A 9,271-nucleotide genomic window follows, 5' to 3' on the forward strand; every position below is an offset into this window, starting at 1 on the left:
TGTTTTAGACGTATTTTTTATAACTCTCGGAAGAAATAGATTTTTTACGACTTTGCTCATTTTTTAAACGCACTTTCGTAACCCTCAGAAAAAGGTAGATTTTTTGAACGATTTTACTAATTTTTAAAGATACGTTGTTCAGATTAATTGTAGCCAATTGAACAGTTTTCATTTAAATTAGCGGAAGCTGAGTAAATAGATTATACCTTTGAAATGCTGGGTCACAATGGGCCCAGGCACCACCGTCCAAAGGCTAATTAATGACGGTCACCGACGACTGGTTCCAGTAAATTACTTCTAATTAATTGAAACTGACATTCAGTAGCGTAATTAATTAACAGTGCGTGTATCTTTATGCAGTCGTTCATTTCGTAAAAGTCGGAATAGGATGAAATATTTATTTCGTTGAATCAAACATGTTCTCCGATGAAAATGCATCCCTATATTGCAAAGAACAAAATACTTTAACCAGATTAATTGAAGCTATTAACGAAATTGAAAATATAAATATAATTAGGTTTAATATCATCGAATAACATAAGTTAACAGAACTTTAAAAGCGAGTATACACTATTTCATCAATTCTTTTCTCTAGTTTATATTTTGTGGAGCTAATCGATTTAGCAAATGTTTATTCAACACTAGCCTCGTCCAAAAATGGAGCACATCACATACATTTTGGGTCAAAATTCAGGCAACCTATTCATTTCCAATTCCTCCTTTCGCATTCTTTCCCGCAGATTCATCCACGATCTCGTAGGGGTTCGCTCGCAATTAGTTTCTCCAGTTCCATCCCGGTTCAAAGACAACTCGAGCATTTTTTTTTTATCCCCCGCGGATTTTTCCGAGTTTCCGTCGGCCGTAAAACGAATAATCTGTGTGTTTCGGTAATGTGAATTATCCGGAGGATTCCGCGCGGCCAAAAAGTTTCGTCGACGCCGTAACATTCGAGCTTTGGCTAATGCATCGCGGAACACGGAATTGCATTCCGACGAGCCGTGCAACGGGAGTTGAACAAAATGGCTGCAGAGAAACTTTTGCTCAGCTTCCGATTATTTATCAGTGGTCAGTCGGAAGCGCGTCTTATTCGAACGCTGCGCTACGACCACCTCGGTCCGCCATGTTCTTTTTACATCTCCATAAGAATAATCCCTCTATCAATTAAACAAATAAAATCCGCTGTCTTTTCATTCAATCTATCGTAACTTCAGTTCAAATTATATTTTTCTTCTTTTCTTCGATTTTAAAGAAAAATTGGACATTTCAGATGCCGACAAACCTAATTGACCAGATTCTAACGGAAGCGAATCGGGACGAGTGGGATGTCGGAGCATTCGTCAACGAATAGACAGATTAGGGCGAAGAAGATGAAGAGACGACGAGGGTTGAGAAGGAGAAGAATAGGAAGAGGTGAACAAAAAAAAAGAAGAAGACGGAACGAAATCCGCTGACGAATCCCGCGGCACCGACTGTTTCCAGAGCTTCGACTCTTCGGGACACGGAGAGGGCAGAAGAGAAAAAGATGAGAAGAAACGCGTCCGGTAGGAAGTTTTACAGTCGGTAGTTCGGAGCCCGTAGCTTCGGGCTGGACGGCATATGGCCGGAATAAGGAAAGGCTCGCTGCCAGATTACGGCAATTATCGAATCACGTTACGGGATCTGGCGCCACGCGGCTTCGAAACGCAGAAATTAAGTTCCAACCCCCCGAGGTGGTCGCTCGACCTCGCTCCGAACAAACTCCTCCACCTTTCGCTGAAAAACAGCCATCCATTCGTAATTTTTAACGCCGGGGTTACCGCGGCCGGGTCAACACCACTTGTCACCAAATTTTTATTTCGCGATCGATAATGTTGTTCGATTGTGACAGAAATCGTACAAAATGCATAAAAATGTGTCCATGACCATTTGTGTTTCGCAAACTTTATTGAATTACATTACAAAATTGTAATCTGGATACACCGTGAAATAGATTTCTAAAATGTCTCTAACTTCTCCGTCGAACTGTAATAGAAACCGTACATCAGTAGAAATTCGAAAATAAATAAAGAAGTTTTTGTGGAGTGCCGCATAAGCTTCTTCGTCGAATTATACGACGAGGGAACGGCTCGACGATCATCGTTATTGTTATTGATCGAGAAAACTGCTTCATTGGTTTGTGTAATGAAGACTACGAATAAACCATGATTGGTCTCACAAAACGGCAACTTTCCAGGTAAACCATGCGACAGGGCCGGTGCTCGATCCCATCCTAGCGCCTCCGATCAAACGTCCCAGCGGTATCCGCGAAACAATTTTCCACGGGTGCTTCGTTCACATGGTCGAGCACTTTGTCTCGGGAGCGAACCTACCTGGAATTGCCCTAGAGAGGAACAATAAGACACGGATTCCATTAGATCGTCATGCAACGGGCAAGAGGCAGAGCCAGAGAAAGAGAGAGAGAGAGAGAGTGAGAAAGGGAGAAAGAGAGAAAGGCAACGCGAGAAACCCTCGCGTTTGTCCGGGTGCTCCCGGTCTGCGATCTCGATGGCTCGAGCAAGCCGTCGGAGTGGCTGAGGATAGAGACAGAAGGGCGAAGAGAGCTACACGAGAGAAAAGAGAGAGAGAGAGAGAGAGAGAGAGAAAGAGAGACGGAGAGTGAAACAGCGAAGGGGAGAGTACCGGCAGCAGCAGCGGCAGCAGGAATAAAGTGGAGTAGACCGGAATAGAGTACAAGGTGTATGCCTAGAAGGTATAGAGAGAAAATGGTAGCCAATGGCGTTGGCTCGGCGTCGTTGCTACAGTATTGAACGTCTCCTACGTGGGCTCCAGGTCTCTCTCCGTGGTCCCTCTTTCTCCCTCTCTCTCCCTCTCTCTCTCTCTTCTCGGCCACCCCCTCCCAGTCTCTCGACCTCCGTTTCCTCCTGGTCCTCTCTGGCCCTCCCTCCTGCGCGCCTCGAAACGGTCTCAGAGTAGATCGGTGTCCGTTTCTCTCTTTCTCTTCGAGGGACGATCCTCTTCGTCCCGCCGCCACCGCCACCGTTCCTGTCCTTCCCTCGGCTTCTCGTGACCCGACGACGTCCTCCCTCCATCAGGGTGGAGATCCCTCCCTCCTCGTCCTCCTCCTCTTCAGCCTCCCAGAGCCCCTCGCCGTCCTTCCGTCCCCGTCGATGCTTCTCGTCTCGGATCCGACAGGGAGGTAAAGGAGGGCCGAGCCAACTCTCGGTAACCTCTCGCGAGGAGCCAGGATCCGTGAGTCCGCCGCCGAGATCCGGGGAGGATGCCTCTCTTTATCTCTTTCTAGCGTCTCTTTCTCTGTCTCTCTCTCGCTCTCTCTCTCTCTCTCTCTCTCTCTCTCTCTGTCTCTGTCCTCTCATTAATATCCGGAGACACGACCTCGCCGGATCCCAGCCGGCCCCCCAGGCCCGACGTCCTCATTGGCCGCGAGCTGACGACGCGCCTCGACTATACATGTCCGCACATATGCGCTCGCAGTTGTCACCGAGCTGCGAATGTTTATGCAAACTCAACATTGTTCGCGTTTCCAGCAAGAAACAGGAGTCGCCTGTGAACTCCTTTCTTTTCTTCGCCCATTTGTACCTGCGTGCACTATTGTGAAAAACGGGTATTTTGCAGGATTTCTTTGTGAGGCCCTGCTAATCTTCAAGTCAACAATGAAGTAATTCTGTTGAATTTGAACTATTTTCGCACAGTTGTTAAGAATAGTAGATTCAGCGTTAATGTGTAGATGAGACGGATATCGTATTGGTAGAGGTGAGGTAAGTTACTGAGCATCCACAAACTGAACAGCATAGGGAACTAGGGTGTTAGCTATATCTAATCTTCTCTCGAGAGCGTCAGCTACTGTCTAGAGTAATACAGTTCACATTGCCACCTAGTAGATCGTTTACAATAACAGTGAATTCTCGATAATACGTCAATAACACGGGTCTTGTCAGCGTCGTGTACCGTCCAGGAGACATACCTGAAGCCGTGTGTTATGTTTACACTCCTCGGCGTTCGAGACCTCTTCAGCTTCGTGACCCCTCGCGGGGTATACCCCGCGGTAGTGGGGATAATCATCCAGGCCTTGGCGACGTATATAAATCACTGTACACAGTTCATATTTTCACCTACTGGATTACTAGATCGCTAGATTGCTGAAACATTTCTTCCGACCTAGAATATTTCCTTTCTACATATTTGTTTTTCATGTTATACATACGAAAATGGTGCAATTTTCTCGTAAAATACTGAAATGTTTAGTAATTTATTAAATACGAACAAATTTAATAATGTAAAACATATTTTGCATAATGATACAGCAATTTTTAGTGGTGCCTTACAGTCGCCATTCGAGTGCTAATGGTTAATGCAGTTTATATTGCCACCTACCAGATTGTTTCGAACAATACAGTTCATATTTCCACCTACTAGATTCTTTAGAAAAATACAGTATAATGTATATTGTTACCTACCAGATTGTTTGAAATAATACACCTTTGTCGAGGGGTAACGAACATTTACATGTATTAGGACATTTGCTAAAACCGAATGAGCCTGAGTCGGCAAGGGGTGCCCACGTAGAGGTTTTGTCCGTTTTTGGGAAAAATGTCGAGATTTCGCATTTTGGGAGAAAGCAATTTTCATTCGGCGACGACGAGGGTGGGTTACGGGGGTGGACGCGGTGTCGTTCGGTAAAGAGGGCGGCGTCCTCGGTGCAAGGGATGAGAAGCGTGGTCTGCAGCTGCTGGATCTTATGCTAATCCCACCCCCGCAGGCTAACCCTGGCGTGCGCATCGTATGAAAAAGTTGCTCGTTACACGCTCGCCCATAAATCTCCTTCCTAAAGCTTAATCTGTTCGTCGGCCCCTCTCGGCCAGGCCACGGAAAACTCGGCACGGGGCGGCAGGTGTGTGTACACGCGCCCCCGTATATACCATGGATTTCCGGAATTTTTTATCCTTCGGCGAAATTTCAATGAGAGCCCGCTGTACCGCGCGGAAAACGCCGACTTCAGGATCCTGTTACACAGCCCTTCAGCGTACGACAGAGATACCAGCGAATGCTGCACACTGGTCCATTCGATCGAAGACGTTCACCTTTGTTAGTTCGTTCTTTTCCTGATTCGTAGAACATGATTTCTGACATCGTTGCTTCGCTGGAAGAGAGAATTACCCTTATAGGGTTTGAAGGGATGAAACTTTGCTGGGCGAATTAGAATGTGACTTGAAACAAATTATGAGTCACATGATCCGGTCTAGCAGTTTTTCCTGATTCGTGGAACATGATTTCTGGCATCGTTGCTTTGCTGGAAGAGAGAACTACCCCTGCAGGATTCGAAGGGATGAAACTTTGCTGGGCGAGTTAGAATGTGACTTGAAACACATTATGAGTCACATGAACCGGTCTAGCAGTTTTTCCTGATGCGTGGAACATGATTTCTGGCATCGTTGCTTGCTGGCAGAGAGAACTACCCCTGCAGGATTCGAAGGGATGAAACTTTGCTGGGCGAGTTAGAGTGTGACTTGAAACAAATTATGAGTCACATGAACCGGTCTAGCAGTTTTTCCTGATGCGTGGAACATGATTTCTGGCATCGTTGCTTCGCTGGCAGAGAGAACTACCCCTGCAGGATTCGAAGGGATGAAACTTCGCTGGGCGAGTTAGAGTGTGACTTGAAACAAATTATGAGTCACATGAACCGGTCTAGCAGTTTTTCCTGATGCGTGGAACATGATTTCTGGCATCGTTGCTTTGCTGGAAGAGAGAACTACCCCTGCAGGATTCGAAGGGATGAAACTTTGCTGGGCGAGCTAGAATGTGACTTGAAACAAACTATGAGTCACATGATCCAGTCTAGCAGTTTTTCTTGATTCGTGGAACATGATTTCTGGCATCGTTGCTTTGCTGGAAGAGAGAACTACCCCTGCAGGATTCGAAGGGATGCAGCTTTTTCTGGTTCAGTTAGAATGTTAAGCAAATAATAAGTCACACGGACCAGTCACGAGTATCCAAGAACAGGGAGTTCTCTGGCATCGGAGCATCGAAACCATGTTTCCCGAGGCTGCGAACTCGTCTAGCTCCTTCCGAGCAGACTCGGAGGAAGATTCGGAATCTGCATACGTTTCACGCGAATCTATATTTAACTGAGACCTTCCCGAAGGCCTAACATCTGTCCAAAATCGAGCGAAGAGGCTGGAATCCGCGCCGTTTAAAAAGTAGCCGGTCTTACGTAAAATACTATCTACAGCCACATCATAATCAAGTTCGATCTTTTTGCTTCGATGTATTCTTCAAAACTGCCGTCGATCTTTTCGAAACGACGTGTTCAACCCATTGGTTACAATAACCTCTCAAAAATATTTACTCGCTTCCATCCCCCTCGGTTATGTCGACTCGACATTGATTTTTACTCGAACAGTTGCTAATTTTACTGATTTACATTAGACTCGTCAATAATGTCACAATTGCACGATAGGCAGGTACACTACCGCTCAAAAGTATCCGGACACTTGCGAAATATGTATCAGCATCGCATAAAAGTTATTTCAGTGCCTAAAATAGTGACTAAAATCGATTTTTATTAGTTTCTTATGAAATATCTAACGTTTTAAATTAAAAATCGTATGTGGAACTTACCAATACTACACTAAAATTAAATACGAGATTCGTCGACGTATCCACCGCGGAGTGTCCGGATACTTTTGAGCGGCAGTGTACATCTACACTATTCCTTAACTGTTCTAAACAGCTGAGTACAAATATTGCAACCCTCGTGTACCCTCCTGCGAATGGAACCTTCGGTTTAGAGCCACAAGTGCACTATTCGAAACTTCAAAATTTGAGTTTCTTTGTCGTTTTGGTTGAAGTAAACTCTGCGACAATAACTGCAACCAGAAGCGCGGGCTCTAAGGCTCTAAGAAAAATTGGCAGTCCCTGAAACGGCCAGTTTCCAACCTCGGTGTAGTTCCCTTCGATCTCGTATTCAAGGAACGCAGGAACCTCCATAAGCGCGTGTTACGCCTTGCTCGGCTGCTCTCGGATCCTTATGATTACGCGTGGAACCGCGGGGGAAAGTTCTCCGAGGCGGGACAAGGATCGTCTCGATCCTTGCAATCAGGGAAGAGCTGGGTTAGCGTCTTTCGTGCCGACTGCTATAGGTAGAGAGGATATACCAGGCACCTAACCGTGGATCGTGATCGCGGGCCCGTATCGGGTTTGCGACCAGGCTTACGCAACGGCGTGCATTTATCCGTACGTGACGGCTAGAAGGCGAGGACTATCGGCTGCTATAGCGGTGCCTAGAGCAGAACGTAGAACGTAGAACGTGCCAGAGAGGAGAGCCTTTCGGCCTTAGCATAATTGCCCGTAAAGGCCCCCGTAATACGTCTATTACGCCGATGCCTCTGTACACGGCTACTGACACAGGGCATCAATCCTCGCTCCACGAGTATTCAATTAACTATCCCTCTCCGCTCCTGGCCGAGGCCAGCCTGCCCTCCGATACGTCCTCCCTCTCTTTCACTCTTTCCCTCCTTACGGTCGCCTTTCTCTCCGCTATCCCCGACACGGCCGGTCCCGGATTTTTTACCCCTTGCCATCCTACCCCCGACCACGGCAAGATCGAACTGACACGGTTAAGGGCGCATGGTTTCGAGCTTTCATCAAATCGATTTTTCTTCGGCATCTTCGCCGAGCAGCTACACAAACTTTTTACAAATTCGTCGTACGTATAATTGCGTCATAGGGCCATGACCGTACGCCCTTTATTCAAGACCGCAGTCCTTAATTTCACTGCCCTGTCCTTGAGATCGGTTTTTCTTCGAATATGACCATTTTCTCCTCCATTTTGTGCATCGAAATGAAATTTCACATGGGCACGCTGCATACGTAGTCGTATTTTGTTTCGTTGAAACTGTGAATGGTACCGTTTTAACACTTTGATCGGCAAACTAGAAACCCCGAAAATTCCATAAAATCGAAGTAAGTTATTTAATGAAATAAAAATTGAAAAAAGTTAAATGTATAATACTCAAGTTTGGTACAATGAATATATCAACGTAACAAATAATTCCGTCACCCACATATGGGTGACGCGGCATTCAACGTGTCAATCAGAAAGTTGTCACAAACCCAAAGTTTCCATAACAAAAAAATTGTTGGAAATGGAAAAATTTCGTAACATTTTCACCGGAACTACCTGGACGGAGCCTACTCTTGCAACACGGGGTCGAGAAACATGTTCCATAGGGAGTAACAACGGGAGGAAGTATCGAGATCGGTGGATCGGAGGCGTTCGGATAACAGAGGTTCCACTGTATCGCGGATTAAACGAGTAAATACGATGCGAATGGTGCCGTGTTTGGTATCGTTTCAATCAGAAAATTGTCGCGAATCTATTAATGAAGATTCCACGAAAAAATAATCCGAAGAGTCGCGTAACTGTTTAAGAGGAACTATTCAGACTCCGTCTGCTCTAGGAATGGCAACACGGTGTACGTCCTTTACGGACCGACGACGAGTATGAAAGATCGATGGATCGGCGGCCTGCCATTGGGTCGGAAGGACTCGTTGCACGTCTCCGGGAGGGGAACACCCAGAAACTCGATCGTTTCTCGGGCGCCGCGGATCGGTTACGCATAATAGGAGGCGCGCCCCCGAAGGTTCGTGTTCCCGAGGCTCGAGCCAGTCCCCGAGCACGAGCACCGGAGAAGAAAATAAGGCCCCCGAGCGGAAGAAAAAAGGCCCCGCGGTGAGATGGCGAGAGGCGTAGCGTGAGAACCGACGCGAGGAGAGGAGAGAGCCCCGCAAGCAGCGCGGCGGGCCCCCGGAGATCTTCGGGCTCGCGTGAAATCCCAAATGTAGATATATCGGCGAGGTATCTACGTCCTAGATCCCAGGAAAAACGCACGGAATCCGAGCGATCATCCTTGGATCTGCACGCTACCCGCAGATCCCTCTGCTACTACCGATCTTCCTCTCGTTCCGTGAGCCGTGTCGATTCCCATCTTCCGGTTTTTAAAAACGCCCCTACCGGAATCGTGGCTTTAATCGCCCCGGCGCCGTTTAGCCGGACACGATCATTTCCTTTTAGATACTTCCAGCCTCAATTTCAACGTCTAGGCCTGACCACGGAATGTTCTACTGTCTTCTACGTGTGCTACTTCTTTCTTTTTTTTTTTTAGGGGAACACGTATTCGCGGAGGTTGATTGCCCAGAGATCGAGTGTATGTTTTGAGGTTTCGGCATCGTACCGGTATTTATTTTGATCGGTACTTAACCGATATTTGGT

The sequence above is a fragment of the Halictus rubicundus genome, chromosome 7 (genome assembly GCF_050948215.1).
Source record: "Halictus rubicundus isolate RS-2024b chromosome 7, iyHalRubi1_principal, whole genome shotgun sequence".
In the NCBI taxonomy this organism is placed as follows: domain Eukaryota; kingdom Metazoa; phylum Arthropoda; class Insecta; order Hymenoptera; family Halictidae; genus Halictus; species Halictus rubicundus.